The 19,544-nt window shown below is 36.0% G+C and overlaps 2 long non-coding RNA genes across 2 annotated transcripts in view; both read left to right on the plus strand.

Moving 5' to 3' along the window:
• Positions 1-3,365, plus strand: part of LOC121491706 — a 90,298-nt gene extending 86,933 nt beyond the window's left edge. Inside the window, exons 6-7 of the long non-coding RNA XR_005988025.1 lie at positions 1,871-2,007; positions 3,308-3,365. This is a non-coding gene — a long non-coding RNA (uncharacterized LOC121491706). The remainder of the gene's footprint in view (positions 1-1,870; positions 2,008-3,307) is intronic.
• Positions 3,366-5,471: 2,106 nt separating this feature from the next.
• Positions 5,472-19,215, plus strand: LOC121490430. The gene is made up of 3 exons (XR_005987670.1): positions 5,472-9,255; positions 9,722-9,791; positions 17,594-19,215. It is a non-coding gene; the product is annotated as an uncharacterized LOC121490430 (long non-coding RNA).
• Positions 19,216-19,544: the final 329 nt, after the last annotated feature.

Below are 19,544 nucleotides of genomic sequence, written 5' to 3' on the forward strand. Positions count from 1 at the left end.
AGTATCTTCTTTTAGAAAGTCCATTCCATCCTCATTGCTCTCCTTTGCCATGTCTGTCTTGGTTCAAGTGTCACACAAACCTATTTCTATGATGTTTTTCAGCTCTCCTGCTCTTTCTTTTACTTTTCTGTCCCTGTGGTAATACCATACTGTCCTGATTACTATAGCTTTGAAATATGTCTGGTTATATAATAGAACAAATTTTCCTTTCGGTTTTTTCTCTTCAAAAGTGCTATTATGAACTGAATTGTGTCTTCCCCACAAAAGATATGTTGACATTTCTAAACCTCAGAATGTGACTTTATTTGGAAATACAGTGATTGCAGTGGTAGTTAGTTAAGATGAGGTCATACTGGAATAGGGTGAGCCCTCATTCTTTTTTTTTTTTAAGATTTTATTTATTTATAAGTAAATAAATTTATTTCTGTGTGAGAGACACACACACACACAGAGGCAGAAACATAGGCAGAGAGAGAAGCAGACTCCCTGCCTGCAAGGAGCCTAATGCAGGACTTGATTGGACTCTGGGAGCACACCCTGAGCCAAAGGCAGACACTCAACCGCTGAGTCACCCAGGCGTCCCAGTGAGCTCTCATTCTAATATGACTGATGTTCTTATAAGATGATGGCCATATAAAGATAGAGACACAGGGAGAATGCTATGTGACCATGAAGGCAGAGATAGAGTTGTGCAGCTGCAAGCCAAGGAAAGCCGAAGATTGTCAGGAAACCACTGAAAGAGAAAAGGTAAGGAAGACTTCTCTGAATAGGTTTCAAAGGAAGCATCAACTTTTGTTAACACCTTGATTTTGGAATTCTAGTCACCTGAACTATAAGACAATAAATTTGCTGTTTTAAACCATCCAGTTTGTGGTACTTTGTTATATACAGTGTCCCTAGGAAACTAATAAAGTGCCTTGATTGCATTTGGCCTTTTGTGTGTCAATATAAATTTTGAAAAAAAAAAATAAATAAATAAATAAATTTTGAAAGTAGTTTGTTAAGTTCCATAAAAACTTGTGATTTTATTAAGATTGCATATTTTTATTAAGATTGCATGTTAAGTTCCATAAAAACATGATTTTATTAAGATTGCATGTTAAGTTCCATAAAAACATGATTTTATTAAGATTGCATGATTGCAGTGGGGAGAAGTTCCATATTTTTACTACTGAGTGTTCCTTGAGTATTCAAGGAACCATTACTTAGGTTGCCTTCAATGTCTCTGAACAAAGTTTTAGGATTTTCTTTATAAAGTTGTTGGAAATCTTTCATGAGATTTATCCCTAAGTAATTGGTAATGTTTAATATTATTGCGAATGATATCTTTTTTTTTAAAGATTTTATTTATTCATGAGAGACACACAGAGAGAGAGAGAGAGAGAGAGAGAGAGAGAGAGGCAGAGACACAAGCAGAGAGAGAAGCAGGCTCCATGCAGGGAGCCCGATGTGGGACTCGATCCCGGGACTCCAGGATCATGCCCTGGGCTGAAGGCAGGCTCTAAACCACTGAGCCACCCAGGGATCCCAAACTTAAATTTTCTATTTGTTGTTGGTATAGAAAAGAAATAGAGGTTTTAGACATTAGTATTCAGTGACTTTGCTAACTTGCTTGTTCTAAATTATAAGTTTAAAAAATAAATTATAAGTTTATTTGGATTTTGTATAAAATTATTACCATCTGTAAATAATGACAGTTTTTTTCTCTACTTTAGTTTCTTATTTTTAATTTTTATAATTTCTTTATGAATGTGCCCTCCTCTACGATGTTGATTAGAAACAGTAATAGCCGGTCTTCTTAACATGGTGAATTATATTACTTAATTTTTGTTTATGTATTTGTTTTTTAAAGATTTTATTTATTTGACAGAGACAGAGAGAGCACAAGCATGGTTACTGGGAGAGGGAGAAGCAGACTCCCCACTGAGCAGGGAGCCTGATGCAAGGCTTCATCCCAGGACCCTGGGATCATGACCCGACCTGAAGACAGAAGACTGAGCCGCCTAGGTGTCCGACATTACTTAATTTTTGAATATTAAACCAACCATGATAGTTTTGATGCCAAAATCATGATCTATTATTATTTTTCTATGTTGCTAGATTAGGTTCGCTAATATTCTATTAGAATTTTTGCATCTCTATACTCATAAGTGAGTTTGGTCTATAATATCTTTTTTCTTAGTTAAAAATTTTTAATTAATATATTTGATTTTTAGAGGAATTGAGCAAAAAGTAGAGTTATATACCCTCCCTACTCACCCATAGTTTTCCCTATTATTAATATCTTGCATTAGTATAATAGACATTTATTACGGTTGTTGAACCAATATTGACACAGCATTTTTTCTGGTAGTAATCTTTTCTTATATCAAGTTTTGTTATCAAAATTACGTGAGCCACATTAAATAAACTGGCAATATTTCTTATTTTTCTATTCTCTGGAAGAGTTTATATACAATGGAAATTGTTAATGCTTTGCAAGTTTGTGAGAACTTAAGAGTAAAGTCATCTAGGCCTAGAGTTTTCTTTGTGGCAGGTTTCTTTAAATTTCTAATTTAATTTCTTTAATGGTTATAGGACTTCAGAGTTTTCTATTGCTTTTTAAAACTTTTTAAGAAGATTTATTTATTTATTTATTTATGAAATATATAGAGAGAGCTATTGTGTGTGAGCAGGAGCAGGGACAAAGGGAGAGGGAGATAGAGAGAATCCCAGGCAGACTCCTTGCTGATTGTGGAGCCTGATCTTCAGATCATGAACTGAGTTGAAACCAAGAGTTGAATGCTTAATGGACTGAGCCACCCAAGTGGCCCTCTATTGCTCCCCCCACCCCATTGCTTTTGATGCCAGTTTGATATGCTGGATTTTTCTATGATTTTTTTTCTTCTTCATTTCAAATTTCAAGTTTATTGGCAAAAGTTGTCAATAATATGCTTTTATTGTTTGTGTGTGCACAATCAGTATTGGTATTGTTTTTTTTAAAATTTCTGATATTTGTTATTTGTTCTTTTTTTCCTGATTCATTTCATCAGAGTTTTGCCAATTTTATTAGTCTTTTCAAAGGAGAAACTTTTAGCTTTTTTGGTTCTTCTTCATTAGCTGTCCTCTATTATCTTTCCTTCTACTCTCTTTAATTTTGTTTTCTTCTTTTTGTCTAATTTCTTGAGATAAATACCTAGCTTATTAATTTTCAGTCATTATTTTCTAGTATATTTAGTTTATATATTTCCTTCTGAATACTGTCATAGCTGCATCTTAAATTTCTAATAATCAGGTTTTTAAAAAGATTTTATTTATTTACTCATAGAGACCGAGAGAGAGAGAGAGAGAGAGAGAGAGAGAGGCAGAGACACAGGCAGAAGGAGAAGCAGGCTCCTTGCAGGGAGCCCGATGCAGGACTTGATCCCTGGACCCCGGGATTACACCTTGAGCCAAAGGTAGATGCTCAGCTGCTGAGCCACCCAGGCATCCCTTGTTATTTATTTCTGACCCATTTGACTCATTTTATAATTTCTCAAAGAAACAAATGGAGATTTTGGAAGTCATCTTCCCACATTATATACTGGTCAGGAAACATCTGTATGATTTCAATCCTTTGAAATTTGTTGAGTCTTGCTTTATGACCCAGTATATTGTCAATTTTTTGTAAATGTTTCCATGTATTTGGTAACTGTGCATTCTTCAGGTGTTAGAGCCAGTGTTTTATGTATGCCTATTAGATCACTTTCTTACTTGTGTTGTTCAAGTATTTTCTCCCTATTTTTGGGGGGTTTGTTTTATTGTTTCCTGAGATCTTTTAACATAATTGTGTGGATTTTTTATTTGTCCTTGAAGTTTAGCTTTTGGTTTACATATTTTATAGTCACATTATCAGGTGCATATAATTCTAAAATTATGTTTTCCTGGTGAATTGAAATTTTTATCATTATGAAATCTCTTTATATTTAGTACCTTTTCCCTTGAAGTTGATTTTGTGTTATATTAATATATATATATATATATATATATATATATATATATATATATATACACACACTAATTTTACTTTGGTTATTATTTGCATTGTTTCCATCCTTTCAACTTTTCAATGTTCTTTTGTTTTTTATTATTTTTAACATTTTATTTATTTAGAGAGAGAGAGAACAAGAAGTGGGGAGGAGCAGCGGGAGAGAAAGAGAGAATCTCCAGCAGACTCTCTGCTGAGCGTGGAACCTGATGGGAGGCTTGATCTCATGACCCTGAAATCATGACGTGAGCCAAAATCAAGAGTTGGACATCTAACTGACTGAGCCACCCAGGCACACCTTCAATATCAAAGATAAGGATTTAAAATCCAGATTGAAAATCCTTGTTTTTCAAACTGGAACATTTAGTCTGTTTGCATTAAATGTAACTACTGATGTATTTTATTTAATTCTATCATTTTATTTATTTATTTTTTAAATTTGACACACCCAATATCTTTCTTTCTTTGCTTCTCTCCAGATGACTAAGTATATTTTTTAAAAATAATTTTTCCCCCCCAAAAATAATTTTTTCCTTTCTTATCTTGGTCATTATATGCTTCAATTTTGTTCATTTAGTTACTGACCTCTACATTACAATAATTTATTTACTGAAGTCTAAAGTTAATACAACTTTGCCCTTCTTTCAGGTGGTACAAGTAATTTTGTATTGCATTGCCCCTACCCCCAGCTTTATTTTTTCCTCCATTTTTTCTGGATTATTTCAACTTTATTAATCCACAGAAATTGAGGAGGCAATTTAGGAAGACATAATAAATTTAATATTGTTTGATATAATTTTACAATAGTTTTAACTAGAAATTCTAAATTTACTTACGTGTGTCTTCCTCTGAGTTTCAGAGCTGCTACGGAAACTTTTCAGTTGGCATATAAATTCTTATGTTTAGACTTTAAAGATTTTTAATAAGTGGTGCATTCTAAGGGTGGATTTTTTACTCTAGCATCTTTATTGCATTGGAACAATTCCAGGCCAAATATAGCCACTTATCCCGTATAGCACTTGGTGAGCATGTTTAATCTGAAGACTGCTGTATTTCTTTTAATTTGGAAAAGTTTAAGCCATGTCCTCAACCTTCTTTTTGTGGCTCTCCCATTAGACATATGCTGGAGACTCTCAATTGAGTCTCTATACTTTTTAAATACTTTTTCATAATTATGTTTTTACTTCTTTATCTCACTTTCATAGGTTCTGCATAAATTTCCCAGTACACTTTCATTTTATTAATTCCCTCACGACTATCTAGCTCACTTATTTAAGTTGCTAAAAGTTAAACTCTAATTTTTATTTCCAGGACTTCTGTTTTTTTTTTTTTTTTTTTTTTTTTTTGGACTTCTGTTTTTTAAAAAAGATCTGTTCTCATTTCATTTCTGCTTGTTTTATTTTATAATTTATTGATTTTTTTCCCATAAGAGTATTATTATTTTATCTCTTTGAGTATCCTAAAGTCATGTTAAAATTCCTTTGTAATTTTCATTTTGTAGCTTCTGAGTTTACCTCATGTGTTATTAAACTTTTGATTCGTAGATCTGTCTTAAGGGCAAGTATTTTTTCCCTGTCTTTTTTTTTTTTTTTTCTCACTCCTCTGCTTTGTTGCAATTGTCTGCTCATAGCTTCTGTTGTCCTCTGTTCAGAATCAGGTGGTAGGGACAACTCACTGGTGATTTGAGGATAGCACAGATCCACTTGCTTAGCCAGTGGCAGCTCAACCCATATCCGGACTGCAAAGCTATCTGCTTTGTCTTAAGAAGATGGGCACATAGCTTTATGTAAGTTGTAGCCCCAGCCGGCTCTCGGGTACAGCTCTTTCCAGCCTCCTTTCCATGCCAGGCTGTTATTTCAAGCAGTGAGACTGGCTCTGGTCTTCTGCTTCAGGTAGGACACTTTTAGTCTACATCATCTTAAAAATATAAGCTCCTGGCTGCCTTTGCCTGCAGCATGCACCTGGTTTGTTGCTTTGTGTTTCTGTTAGGAGATTGTTCTTTTGGGATGTAAGTTCCATAAGAGCAGGGACTTTGTTTTGTTCAGGAAGGAGTGCTGTGACTTAAATTGGATGTGTATTACATAATAGGTGCTGAATTAAAGCTTGTTAAATGAATGAATGAAAGTTCAGTTACTGAACCACAGAGATGTTTGTCTCTTTTTAAGCTTGGCTACATTTTTTAAAGATTTCTACCTTTTACATTTTAATCTTTCATTGCTTATTTGGAGTGGAGAATGAGTGGCTCAAAGCATGAATTTTCAACATCTTGATCTGAAGTTGTGGCCAAATATATTTGTTAATACAGTTAATCATTTGCTGATTAGGGATGAATAGTATGTGTTACAGTTGTTAGTACTTATATCTCACACAGCCAAATGCTTTAAAGTTTTAAGAACTTGAGTTCCACAAACTCAAACTAATTTCCTAAGCACATCTTGATTTAATTTTCCTCCATGCTCTAATGGTGGATAACATTAAAAATTTCACATTATATTTAGCTCGATGGAAATCTGCCAAAAATAGTCATTGAACACAGCTTGTCTAATTAGCCCTTTTCCACATGACTGTAATTGTGAAAGTGGTGGAAGGTTCTGCAGAATATAATATGCCCAAAGAATTAATTAGAACCATGCCACCAAGGAGGATTTGGGGTATGTATTAGTTTTCTCTTGCTGCTGTAACAAATTGCCACAAATGTAACAGCTTAAAACAATATCCATTTGTTATCTCATAGGTATAGAACAGAAGTCTGGCATGGCATGGCTGGATTCACCACTTAGGCTCTGGAAGAGCTAAAATCAAGGTGTTTGTAGGGCTGCACTCCTTTCTGGAAGCTATTGGGAAGGCTTCCATGTCTAACCTGCATTAATTATGCCTTTTATTTCTGAAACTTTGACATCTAAAACCTTGCAGACCCTGGAGAGACTGTCTCTCTTAGGGTTAGTTAATTTCTAGAGATGGTAAGTAATTTACCAGCAAGTGTGCCTTTCACATGCATATTAACCAATCCAGAAAATGATTACACGGGGAGGCAAGTCTGTGGGGCCCGAGGGGCCGAGTGAGGTGGGGCCGGGTGGCTTCTAGCTCCACACGTCCAGGGAGTAGCGGCCCTTGGTCATCAGCTTCTCCATTGGACTGTCATACTCAGGGTCAGTATTCCCCTGCTCTGATAATCAGAGGTCCAGGTACTGGGCAATTAGGACAGCTCCTCAGAGCCTATTGAAATTATTCAAACTAGCCAATCCTAACCTGCCTACCCCTACTTTGCTCATTCCTTCCTAGAAACTACAATAAAGACAATTGCCTACGTTCCCCACCCCCCTCCATTTGACCTTAGTATTTTCCTCTGTGGCCTTGGGTATGATGTGCCTATTCCTCTTGGCAACTGTGAATAATAAACTATCTTTTTAATGGCAAAGGTCTCCTGATCACTTGGCCTCACCATATCTAAATGACAATAAAACCTACATTTTAAAACAAGCTTATTCAGGTTGTGGGCAGAGCCCAGTTCTTTTTCATGCCTTGTGCATGGCCCCTCTAAGAGCTTCAAGGCAGAACATTAAGTCCTTCTCATGCTTTGACTCCCTCTTCCACTACATCTCTCTGACTTCCTTGTATCCTTGTAAGGGCTCATGTGATTACATTGGGTCTACCCGAATAATCCAGAATAATTTCCTTACTTTTGATAAGGTCAGGTGATTAATGATCTTGATTACATCTGCAACATCCTTTTACCATGCAATGTAATCTAGCCACAGGAGTAATACGAGGGGGCAAATAATCAAGGAGGCCAAAATTCTGCCTACCAAAGCATTTTAGAAGTTAAATAAGAAAAATACTGATTTCAATATTTGCGCTGAGAAGACATCATGAGAAGTTGTAATATGTTTTTATCTGTTCATATTGCAGACTGTAGTCTCTTGAGTTTATTTCTTTAAAATTTCTATGACTGAGATTGCTTTACACCATAGTATGATTGAAAGAATAACGCTGTAAAGTTTTTAGTTACTCAGATATGAATCTAGTTTTGTTCCTATGGTGCGTAAGGCCAAGATATTAAGCTTACATGACACTCAGACTGTGCTCTATTTGAAATTCCTTTTATTTCTGTAAGGGGGATCTTAGGTGTTTCTGTGTCCCTTCATGCACATTCGCTCTCACAAGACACCTTATTGCTTACTATATTTTTCCATGATAGTATCATTATGTGGATTTTGTCTATTTTCTCATGTACTCATTGGGGGAAAAGTTCTGAGGCACGATGACATGTTGAAAGTTTAAACGGTCTGACTTATATTTCCTAGGGCAAACAGTTAAAAATGCCTTATCCTCTGAAATTAATATAGGACCAAATAATGCAAATGTAAAACATCTCAGAGACAAATATTTTCCAAAATCACTTTACCCCAGTACCTACAGGCTCCTTGAGATGGTCACAAGTATGTTCCTCTTGCCTTCTGAGTGCTCATCCTCATTTCCTCTAACCCTGTTTTACTATGCCCTCTACTTTTTTCTTCATTCTTTTTTCTTATGTCTACTTCTTCCTTTCTCCTTTCCTCTCCTATTTTTTCTTTTTTCCTTATGTGCTTGCTCTGATCCTGCTTTATGGAGTTCATCACTATGCGATTTCATCACTCTATGCTAGTTTTTCAGTTTCTTTGGATTGCTCTCTTACATTTTTCTTTTCATTGTATTTTTCCAGCAAGCATTGTTGTCTTATATCTTCTGTTCCTTAAACACATTATTTCCTTTCAAAGCACACTGTGCAATCAATTGTCTGACAAATAGTACCCACTGAAGTCTATTGGTAGGTGAGGAAGGAGAAATAAAATTAATGAAAAATAATTGCCATGTGACCCTAGATTTAGTCTTCCTCACCTATATGGTGATTAATCCCATTTTCTCAAATTTAAGCTTTAATTTTCTAACTTGAGAATATTATAGATTAGAATCACATGATGAGGACAGGTAACCACTTGAAGGTTAAGTGTTTTTCAATTTCTTGCCAAAACAGGAGGGCATGGCAGCCTTATGAGATGGCTCAGGTTCAGAGACATGCTTCTCATGTTTTTCATGCCTTTGTAAAAGAAGTTCAGAGTTGCTCCAGCTCTAACATCTCATATGCCAAGAGTTCTGAATTTATCCCTGAAGGGTACACTGTGGTTAGTACACTATGTGCTTAATGAGTCTCCAGGGATAAAACTTGACTCTGAACTCCTTCAAATATGAACTGTCACTATTTTCCCAATGTAAGTAGATTTACCATAGCTTTGCCATTTGCTTAAGTATGTTGCTGTGCTGTAGTTTTAACTCTTGCAAGATTGGTGGGGCTTGCATTTGGCTGTGGTCATGTTAACAAATCAGACTTGGCCTTTGCAAAATCATTTTGCTTTTAAATAGTCAAACCTGGTCTTTGAAAACCCCTAGGACCTTTTGTGAGGCTTTTAAGAAAAATATTTTGTGAGAGTAAAGTCCAGTTGTTTTTTTCCTTTTTCTTTTTTTTTTAAACTGCCACTATCATGGGAAATCTGGGCAGATGAATCAATTACCCCTGTTTCAGAGTTAAAACAACGCCATACATAATGCAAATGGTAGCATTTTTGCCTGTGTTAGAATCACACTACCATTTTCTCCTGCTATAAATACAAAAAGAAATAAAAATACATTATTTTGCTATTTAACCAAATGATTCTGGTCATTTCTCTTTGTCACTAGGTTATTCAGAGTGTAATCTCTTTTCAGCTGTAGCAATGGGATTCTTTCCTTGTGTACTCATGATAATCAGGTGAGACGTTTGCTGTGATACTTTGAGGCTCCTATAATTGTGGCACTTGAGAGATGCTTTTCTGTGAGTTTTCTGTCTACAGTAAGCTAATGATCGAGATCACTAACTTGAGGTAGGATTTACACTAGATTTTCCTCCTTTCACAGTCTAAAATTTACAGTACATTGGGGTTCTGATAACATATATATGTATATATATATATATACACATATTTTTTACAGTGTCAAAAGAAATAAAATGTAAAATGTAGCAGGAAGGATTTAAGATCAAAATAATTTCTTAAATGCTGAAATTGTTAAGGGATTTAGCATTGATTGAGAGTCTGCTATGTGTCTACACTTTACACGTATCATCTTATTTAATTCTACTAACTACCACATGAGGGAGGTATTATACTCCTCATTTTATAGGTAAAATGGAGACAGAGAATTAGTAGTATTTAAGGTGACTGAGAGTGGGGAAGCCAGGATTCAATACTGGGTCTGTCTTCCTCCAAGTTTTATATTCTTTTCAGCACAAGAAGAGCCAGGACAGTTTTCTAGTTTTTTTTTTTTTTCACCTGAAAGTCTTTATGTTCTTATTCCCAGAATCAGTTAATTGAGACCTGCAGGTGAAAATGATGGACAGAGAACTCTCCTCAGTGTTGGGAGCTCTGGGTTCTAGAGCTATATCTGGTCTCCACATATGAAAGTAGATGTACAGCTGTTGGCTTTGCCTGGACTTTGTCAGTTGTAAAGCACTGTTTATAGGCAAGGTGCTATTCATGGATAAGAAAATGTCATCCTTGGTTTTCTTGTTGTGTAGAAAGAACACAATTTAGGATTTTCCCACTATCACTCATTTTACTCAATCTTCTACTCTTGGTCAGAGTGGTTACTATTAGAATTCACGATTGCTTGAGTGGAGAAGACATGGATAGTCAGCCTAACTCATATCTGTTGCCTAGCTTAGAGTGTTACAGAACTAGTAGGACAAGAAAAGAATATAAATAGATCCTGTCTTGTGGCAACAAAGCAAAAAACATAATAACTTTTGGATTCAATTCAGGATTATAGGTCCTACTGACTTTTGAATTCAGTCCAGGATCATAGGTCTTGTCACCAGTCAGATCCTAATGAAGCGACCAAGTTCAGTCTACTTTTGGGCAGGTAAGGTTACATTTATACTTTCTGAGTAAAGCAACGGAGGCTGAGAGGTTTTGCAACTTGCCCTAGGTCACAGAAGTGTCCTACAGAGAGGAAAGAGAGAGTAGAACCATCTCTGAGTACAATGATCTTCCTACAGTAAAACACCAAAGGAAGTCTTGGTTTTGGAGATGTTTCTTTTCTATTGGAGCCAGGGAATGATCTGTCTCATTTTCCGAATCAACCATCGTGTTCAATCTAAAACGATAACTATACTCTCTGAAGAAAAAGGATCTTATGTAATAATTCCCTCTAACAGATACTAAAACATCCAAGTTGCACCTGCTGGCTCCAGATGTCCATAACTTGATCATCCAACACTTGCGTAAGTCCTCTGGTTTTAGAACTAGGCCTTTCATTACCTTTTGACAAAACTTCCTTTAGTATCCTCTATTTTCACTTCAGGTGTTTAGAGCCTGCTATGTTATTTGTCATTCAATAAACTAAACTGTGAAAAAAAATGACCAGTCGCTGATTATACCTGGTGTATATATTTCTATGCACCACTCCAACATTTAATGTGGCTCTGTGCTGGAATGGTCTTCATGACTGCACATGCTGTATAGTGACTTGTTAGGGAAGTTGTGGAGATGATCCATGTATTAGATGACATCTTTTTTTTTTTAAGATTTTATTCATTTATTTACGAGACACACACACACACACACACACACACACACAGAGAGAGAGAGAGAGAGGGAGGGAGGCAAAGACACAGGCAGAGGGAGAAGCAGGCTCCATGCAGGGAGCCCAATGTGGGACTCGATCCCAGGACTCCAGGATCACACCCTGAGCTGAAAGCAGACACTCAACCACTGAGCCACCCAGGCATCCCGTATCAGATGAAGTCTTAAGTGAATTTTTGGACTCTCTCATCCTGTGAAGCTATGATTTTGTAATAGCAACATTGATCAGTTGAGAGAAATAGATCACTACTTGCTGGTAATAGTGATCAATGTAGTTAGCCATTTTATTGATTTTCTCTTAAAAGATTTAAAACTTTTCATTCCGGTGTAGTTAACATATAGTGCTAGTTTCAGGTGTACAGTACAATGATTCAACAATTCTATATATTATTTAGTGCCCATCAAGATAAGTGTACTCTTAACCCCTTTAACTGTTTCACCTATCCTCCTACCACCTAATGGTAACCATTAGTTTGTAGTTAGGAGTCTGTTTTTTGGTTTGCCTCTTTTTTTCTTTGTTCATTTGTTTTATTTCTTAACTTCCACATATGAGTGAAATCATATTGTTTTTGTCTTTCTATGATTGACTTATTTCACTTAGCATAATATTCTGTAGATCCATCCATGTTCTTGCAAATGGCAAAAACCTCATCCTTTTTTAATGGCTGCCTAATATTTCTGTGTGCGTGTGTGTGTGTGTGTACCACATATTTCTCCATTTATCTATGGATGAGCACTGGGTTGCTTTCATATCTTGGCTATTGTAAATAATGTCGTAGTGAACATAGAAATGCATATGTCTTCCTTCCTGAGTTGGTGTTTTCATTTTCTTTGGGTAAATACCCAGTAGTGGAATTATTGGATCATATGGTGTTTCTGTTTTTGGTTTTTTGAGGAAACTCCATACTGTTTTCCACAGTGGCTGCACCAGTTTATATTTTCACCAACAGTGCACAAGGATTCCTTTTTCTCCATGTCCTTGTCCACACTTATTATTTCTTGTCTTTTTTATTTTAGCCATTCTGATTAGTTTTTCTAAACATGAACCATTTTTTAAAAAGATTTTATTTATTTATTCATGAGAGATACAGAGAGAGAGAGAGAGAGAAGCAGGCTCCATTGCAGGGTGCCTGATGTGGGACTTGATCCCGGGTCTCCAGGATCACCCCTGAACAGAAGGCAGGCACTTAACCGCTGAGCCACCCAGGGATTCCCATTCTAATTAGTTTAAGGTAATATCTCATTGTGTGTGTGTGTTTTTTAAAAGATTTTATTTATTTATTCATGAAAGACACAGAGAGAAAGAGAAAGAGAGGCAGAGACACAGGCAGAGAGAGAGAAGCAGGCTCCATGTAGGCAGCCCGATGTGGGACTCAATCTCGGGATTCCAGATCACGCCCTGGTCAGGCGCTCAACTGTTGAGCCACCCAGGCATCCCTCTCATTGTGTTTTTGATTTGCATTTCCTTGATAAGTAGTGATGTGGAGCATCTTTTCATGTGTCTATTGCCCATCTGTATGTCTTCTTTGGAAAAATATCCATTCAGGTCCTCTGCTCATTTTTTACCTGGGTTGTTATTATTATTTTTGGGGGTGTTGAGTTTATAAGTTCTTTAAATATTTTGGATATTAACCCTTTATCAGATAGATCATTTGCAAATATCTTTTCTCATTCAGTAGGTTGCCCTTTTAATTTTGTTGATGGTTTCCTTTCCTGTGTGAAAGCTTTTTTTTTTTTTCTTTAAGATTTTGTTTATTTATTCATGAGACACACACACACACACACACACACACACAGAGAGAGAGAGAGAGAGAGGCAGAGACACAGGCAGGCAGAGAAGCAAGCTCCATGCAGGGAACCTGATGTGGGACTCTATCCTGGATCCCAGGATCACACCCTGGGTGGAAGGCAGATACCCAACCACTGAACCACCAGGCATCCCTGTGTCAAAGCTTTTTATTTTGATATGGTCCCAATAGTTATTTTTGCTTTTGTTTCACTTGCCTCAGGAGACATATCTGGAAAAGTGTCCTATAGCCAATGTCAGAGAAGTTACCCTTTGTGCTCTCTTCTAGGATTTTTATGGTTTCAGTCCTCACATTTAAGATTTTAATCTATTTTGAGATTATTTTGATCTATGGTGTTAGAGAATGGTCCAGTTTTATTCTTTTGCATGTAGTTCTTTAGTTTTTCTAGCACCATTTGCTGAAAAGACTCTCTTTTCTAACCCATAAGCATGGAATCTTTCTGTTTGTGTAGTCTTAAATGTCTTTCATCAGTGTTACAGTTTTCAGAGTCAGGTCTTTCACCTCCTTGGATAAGTTTATTCCTAGTTATTTTTTTATGTACTATTGTAAATGAGATTGTCTTAACTTCTCTTTCTGCTACTTAATTATTAGTATATAGAAACGCTACTGGTTTCTGAGTATTAATTTGTATCCTGCAAATGTACTGAATTCATTTATTACTTCCATTAGTTTTTAGGTGGCATCTTTTGAGTTTTCTATGTATAGTATATAATCTGCAAATAGTGACAATTTAATTTCTTCCTTATCAATATGGATACCTCTTATTTTTTTTTCTTATTGATTGCTGTGGCTAGGACTTCTAATACTATTTGAATAAAAGTAGTGAGAATGGACATCCTTGTCTTGTTCCTGATCTTAGAGGAAAAGCTTTTACTTTTTCACCATTGAGTATGATGTTAGCTGTGGGTTTTTCATATATTACCTTTATTGTATTGAGGTATGTTCCCTCTAAACACACTTTGTTGAGAGTTTTTATGAATGGATGTTAAATTTTGTCAGATGGTTTTTCTTCATCTGGTGAGGTGATCATATGATTTTTATTCCTTGTTTTGTTGATGTGGTATATCACATTTACTGATTGCAAATATTGAACCAACCATACATCCCCCAAATAAATCCCATTTGTTTGTGGTGAATAATCCTTTTGATGTCCTGCTGAATGTGGTTTGCTTATGTTTTGTTGAGGATTTTTGCATATATGTTCATCAGAGATATTGGCCTGTAGTTTTCTTTCTTTTCTTTCTTTCTTTCTTTCTTTCTTTTTCTTTCTTTCTTTTCTTTCTTTCTTTTTTCTTTTCTTTCATTCTTGTTGTGACTTTGTCTGGTTTTGGTATCAGGATGATGCTGGTCTCAGAATATATTTGGAAGCTTTCTTTTCTCTTCTATTTTTTGGAATAGTTGGGGAGAATAGGCATTAACTCTTCTTTAAATGTTTAGTAGAATTTACCTGTAAGGCCATTTTGGTCCTAGACTTATTTTTTGGTAGTTTTTTGATTACCAAGCCAATTTTGTACTAGTAATTGGTCTGTTTGGATTTTCTATTTCTTTCTAATTCTGTTTTAGAAGATTGTATGTTTTCTTGGAATTTATCCATTTCTTCTAGGTTGTCGAATTTGTTGGCATATAATTTTTCATGATATCTCTTATAATCCTTTATATTTTTGTGGAGTCAGTTGTTCTCTTTTGTTTCTCATTTTATTTATTTGGATCTTTCTCTTTTTCTTGATGAGGTTGGCTAAGGATTTATTAATTTTGTTTATTTTTTCAAAGAACTAGCTCTTGGTTTTATTGATGTATTTTTTTTTTTGACTATGTCATTTACTTTTTCTCTGATCTTTATTATTTCCTTCCTTCCTTCTACTGCTTACTTTGGACATTTTGTTGTTGTTGTTCTTTTCTTTTTCCAGGTCCTCTAAGTGTAAGTTTAGATTTTTTGGAGGTTTTTTTTTTTTTTTTTTTTTTGTGGGCCTGTATCAATATATGTCCTTCTTAGGACTGTTTTTTCTTTTCTTTTCTTTTCTTTTTTTTTTTTTTTAAAGATTTTATTTATTTGTTCATGACAGACATAGAGAGGAGAGAGAGGCAGAGACACAGGCAGAGGGAGAAGCAGGCTCCATGCAGGGAGCCCGACGCCGGACTCGATACAGGGTCTCCAGGATCACACTCTGGACTGAAGGTGGTGCTAAACCACTGGGCCACTGGGGCTGCCCTTTAGAACTAGTTTTGCTGCATTCTAGAAATTTTGGACTGTTGTGTTTTCATTTTCATTTATCTCCATATATTTTTATTATTTTTTAAAATTTATTTTTTCATGAGAGACAGAGAGAGAGAGAGGCAGAGACATAGACAGAGGGAGAAGCAGGCTCCTCACGGGGAGCTCAATATGGGACTTGATCACAGGACCCAAGGTCATAACCTGAGCCAAAGGCAGATGCTCAACCACTCAGCTACCCAGGCATCCCTATCTCCATATATTTTTAATTTTTAAGATTTCTTTGTTGACTCATTGGTTGTTCAGTATCAGTTTAACCTCCATGTTTGTTTGTTTGTTTTTGTTTGTTTATTTCTTGTGATTGATTTTTATTTTTATACCATTATGGTTGGAAAATATGCATGGTATAATTTCTGTCTTCTTTAATTTATTGTGCCCTAACATGATCTATTTTGGAGTATATTCCATATGCACTTGAAAAGAATGTGTATATTCTGTTGTTTCTGAATAGAATGTCCTGTATATATGTTTTATGTTCATCTGGTTTAAAAAAAAAATTAATTAATTAATTATTTATTTATTTATTTATTTATGACACACAGAGAGAGGGAGAGAGAGAGAGAGAGAGGCAGAGACACTGGCAGAGGGAGAAGCAGGCTTCATGCAGAGAGCTCGATGTGGGACTTTATCCTGGGACTACAGGTTCACGCCCTGAGCCCAAGGCAGGCACTAAACCGCTGAGCCACCCAAGGATCCCCTATTTATCTGGTCTTATGTGTCATTCAAAAACACTATTTCCTTATTGATTTTCTATCTGGATGATCTATCCATTGATGTAAGTGAGGAATTAAAGTTCCCTGCTATTATTGTATTACCATTTATATGTATATTAATATTTGCTTTATGTATTTAGGTGCTTCAATGTTGTGTGCATAGATATTTACAATTGTTACATCTTTTTGTTGGATTGATCCCTTTATCATTATGTAATGCTCTTCTTTATCTCTTGTTATGGTCCTTGTTTTAAAGACTATTTTGTTTGATTTAAGTATTGCTGCTCCAGTCTTTTTTCTATTTTCATTTGGATAGTAAATATTTTCCCATCCCTTTACTTTCAGTCTGTATGTGTCTGTATGTATATATATATATATTTTTTAATATACTCCATTACCCTATGTCTTTTAGGGCATTTAAGCCTAAATGGGCTCATTTTTAAAATGCCTCATGAAGTTTTGAAGGGGCATTGGGAGCTTTGGTGTTTCAAGTCCTCTTGGATATTGACACTGAGGCCTGAGGGATGATAGGAATAGGACAAATTTGTCAGTTTCACTGCTTGACTCCAACCATTGCCATCCTTATTTTCTCATTATCTTCATGGTCTAAGTCTTCTATAATTTGGTTATATAAACTTTTCCTGCAAAGGGCTAGATAAAATATTTTAGCCTTTCTGAGTCTTATGAGGTCTCAGTTTCATTTTCTTCTCTTCCTTCTCTTCCTTCTCTTTCTTTTCTTTGTCATCTTCAATCCTCTAAAATTGTGAAAACCATTCTTAGATTGTAGGCAGTATAAAAACAGGCTGAGACCACATTCAGTTCAGGGTCCATAGATTGCAAACTCCTAGACTATGCCTTAGCTTTTGTTTGTTTTCAAACACCACCTTTTAACAAATAGGTTGTTTGCATTTTCACTATTTCAACCAATGCTATAGTTAAAAATCCTACTACTTATGTCTTTGTTCATGTATGCCAAAAGAATCCTAGAAGTGGAATTAATCATTAAAGTGTATTTGCATTTAGCTCTAAGACAGATACTGCCAAAGTACCCTCTGAATTTGAAAATAAGGTTTATAAGGAAAATAATGGTTTCTCTCTAATAACTAACTTGTGTGATTTTTTTTTGTCTTGATTCCTAGGAAACAGCTAAATCTATGGTTCAAGTCTGGTAACTATCCTACTTCTTAAGTTCTTAAGCTGTGTGTAGTTGCTCCAAGCTATCAGTGCTAAAGTGGTAGCTGTATACCTGAAAACAGAGGCTGGGTAAGTTTGAAGGACTAGCACCTGAATAGAATTCCAAAGCAGAAAAATAGGTCATTAGGAGACCTCAAATACGAATGGGACATCTTTAAGAATCTGAATTTGTGGGACAAATTTGATTAGCAGTATTGGGGTGTTGGTGAGGAAACAAGGCCTGCAAATGGGAACAGATGCACACAATCTGGGGGAACCCATAGCCACAGTTTCTGATCCTGTGAGCTTCTGAAGGTTCACCTTTACCAGTAATTCTGAATTCCAAAAAGCTCTAAAGACCCAGACTTTAAAAAAAATTAGTGTCAAAATCTGACCTAAATGGATGTGAGACTATATTGCATGTTTTTATCCCACTTAGTTTGAAAATGCATACATTTTGCTGCATAAATAACAATGTAGTTAATTCTAAGTTGTTCCAGGGGGTATTGTGTAATATTTGGCATGTGTGCCTCCTTATCTCCTTACCTTCCTAAAATACAAAAAATTTGGAATTCTGAAACATATCTAGCCCCAAAAATTTCTGTTAAGGGATTATGGACTTGCAATAAATATCTTACCTGAAGGCCTGGGTGGAATCAGCTTTCTTCTTGCCTCTTTATGGTTTTGGTTTTACATTCTAATGTTATTTTTAAAAATCCTGTTGCATATGTATGTTTAGTATGTGCTCTCAGTTTTCTTGGCAATAGGGATATGGAAGATAGCTTCCAAGAGGACCCACAATAATCCTTGCCCTTGTATAGTTTTCCCCTATATAACTCAGAGCTGCTCTGTGTATGCATAGAGAATATGGTGATGTGTAACTTCTGAGGCTAGGCCATAAAAGATATTTCAGCTTCTGCCTTGGTTTCTTGGATCCTTGGTTCTGGAGGAAGTCATTTGCCATGGCATGAAGACATACTAGGAACTACAAGAAGAGGCCCAAATGAAGAGGAACCAACAAGCCAGCCATGTGGGTGACAGACCTTGGAAGTGACTTCTCCAGCCCTAATCAAGCCTGTGGATGACTATAGTCTTAGCCAACACCTCCACTGCAACCTCAGGAGACACTGAGTCACAACTACCCACCAAGCTTCTCCCATATACATGAACCACAGAAACTGCAAGAATAATAAGTACTTGTTGTTTTTTTAACTGCTAAGATTTTTGGGTGATTTGTTATGCAGAAACAGATCACTAATGCAATGATTGCTAACTAATGAATAATCCTAAAACATCTACTGTTTGTTTTCTGCAGGCCTCACACCAGTGAATAGACTTAGGTATTTTATCCCTATACATTTCTTGCATAATCGTATATGGACAAAATCTGGCATTTTATCATTTATTATATAGTATTTAAATTTTTTCTCACTCTTCTTTCCCTTTTCTCCTTTGACAGAACTGCTGATATAATCTTATTTTCAGGGCAGCCCTGGTGGCTTAGTGGTTTAGTGCTGCCTTTGGCCTGGGGTGTGATCCTGGAGACCTGGGATGGAGTCCCGCGTCGGGCTCCCAGCTTGGGGCCTGCTTCTCCCTCTGCTTGTGTCTCTGTATCTCTCAAGAATAAATAAATAAAATCTTTTAAAAAAATCTTATTTTCATTAAACTTCTTATTGTGTGACTATTCTGATTCTGATCAAGAAATAATTTTGCATCAACGATCTATTGCTGTGGAACAAACCACTCAAAAACTCAAGTGTTTTAAAATAATGACAATTTACAGATGGTCCCCTTATGATTTAAGGTTCTTTTTACTTTAGGGATGCTTGAGTGGCTCAGGGGTTGATCATCTGCCTTCAGCTCAGGGTGTGATCCTGGGGTCCTAGAGTCCCACATTGGGGTCCCCACAGGGAGCCT

The sequence above is a fragment of the Vulpes lagopus genome, chromosome 5 (genome assembly GCF_018345385.1).
Source record: "Vulpes lagopus strain Blue_001 chromosome 5, ASM1834538v1, whole genome shotgun sequence".
In the NCBI taxonomy this organism is placed as follows: domain Eukaryota; kingdom Metazoa; phylum Chordata; class Mammalia; order Carnivora; family Canidae; genus Vulpes; species Vulpes lagopus.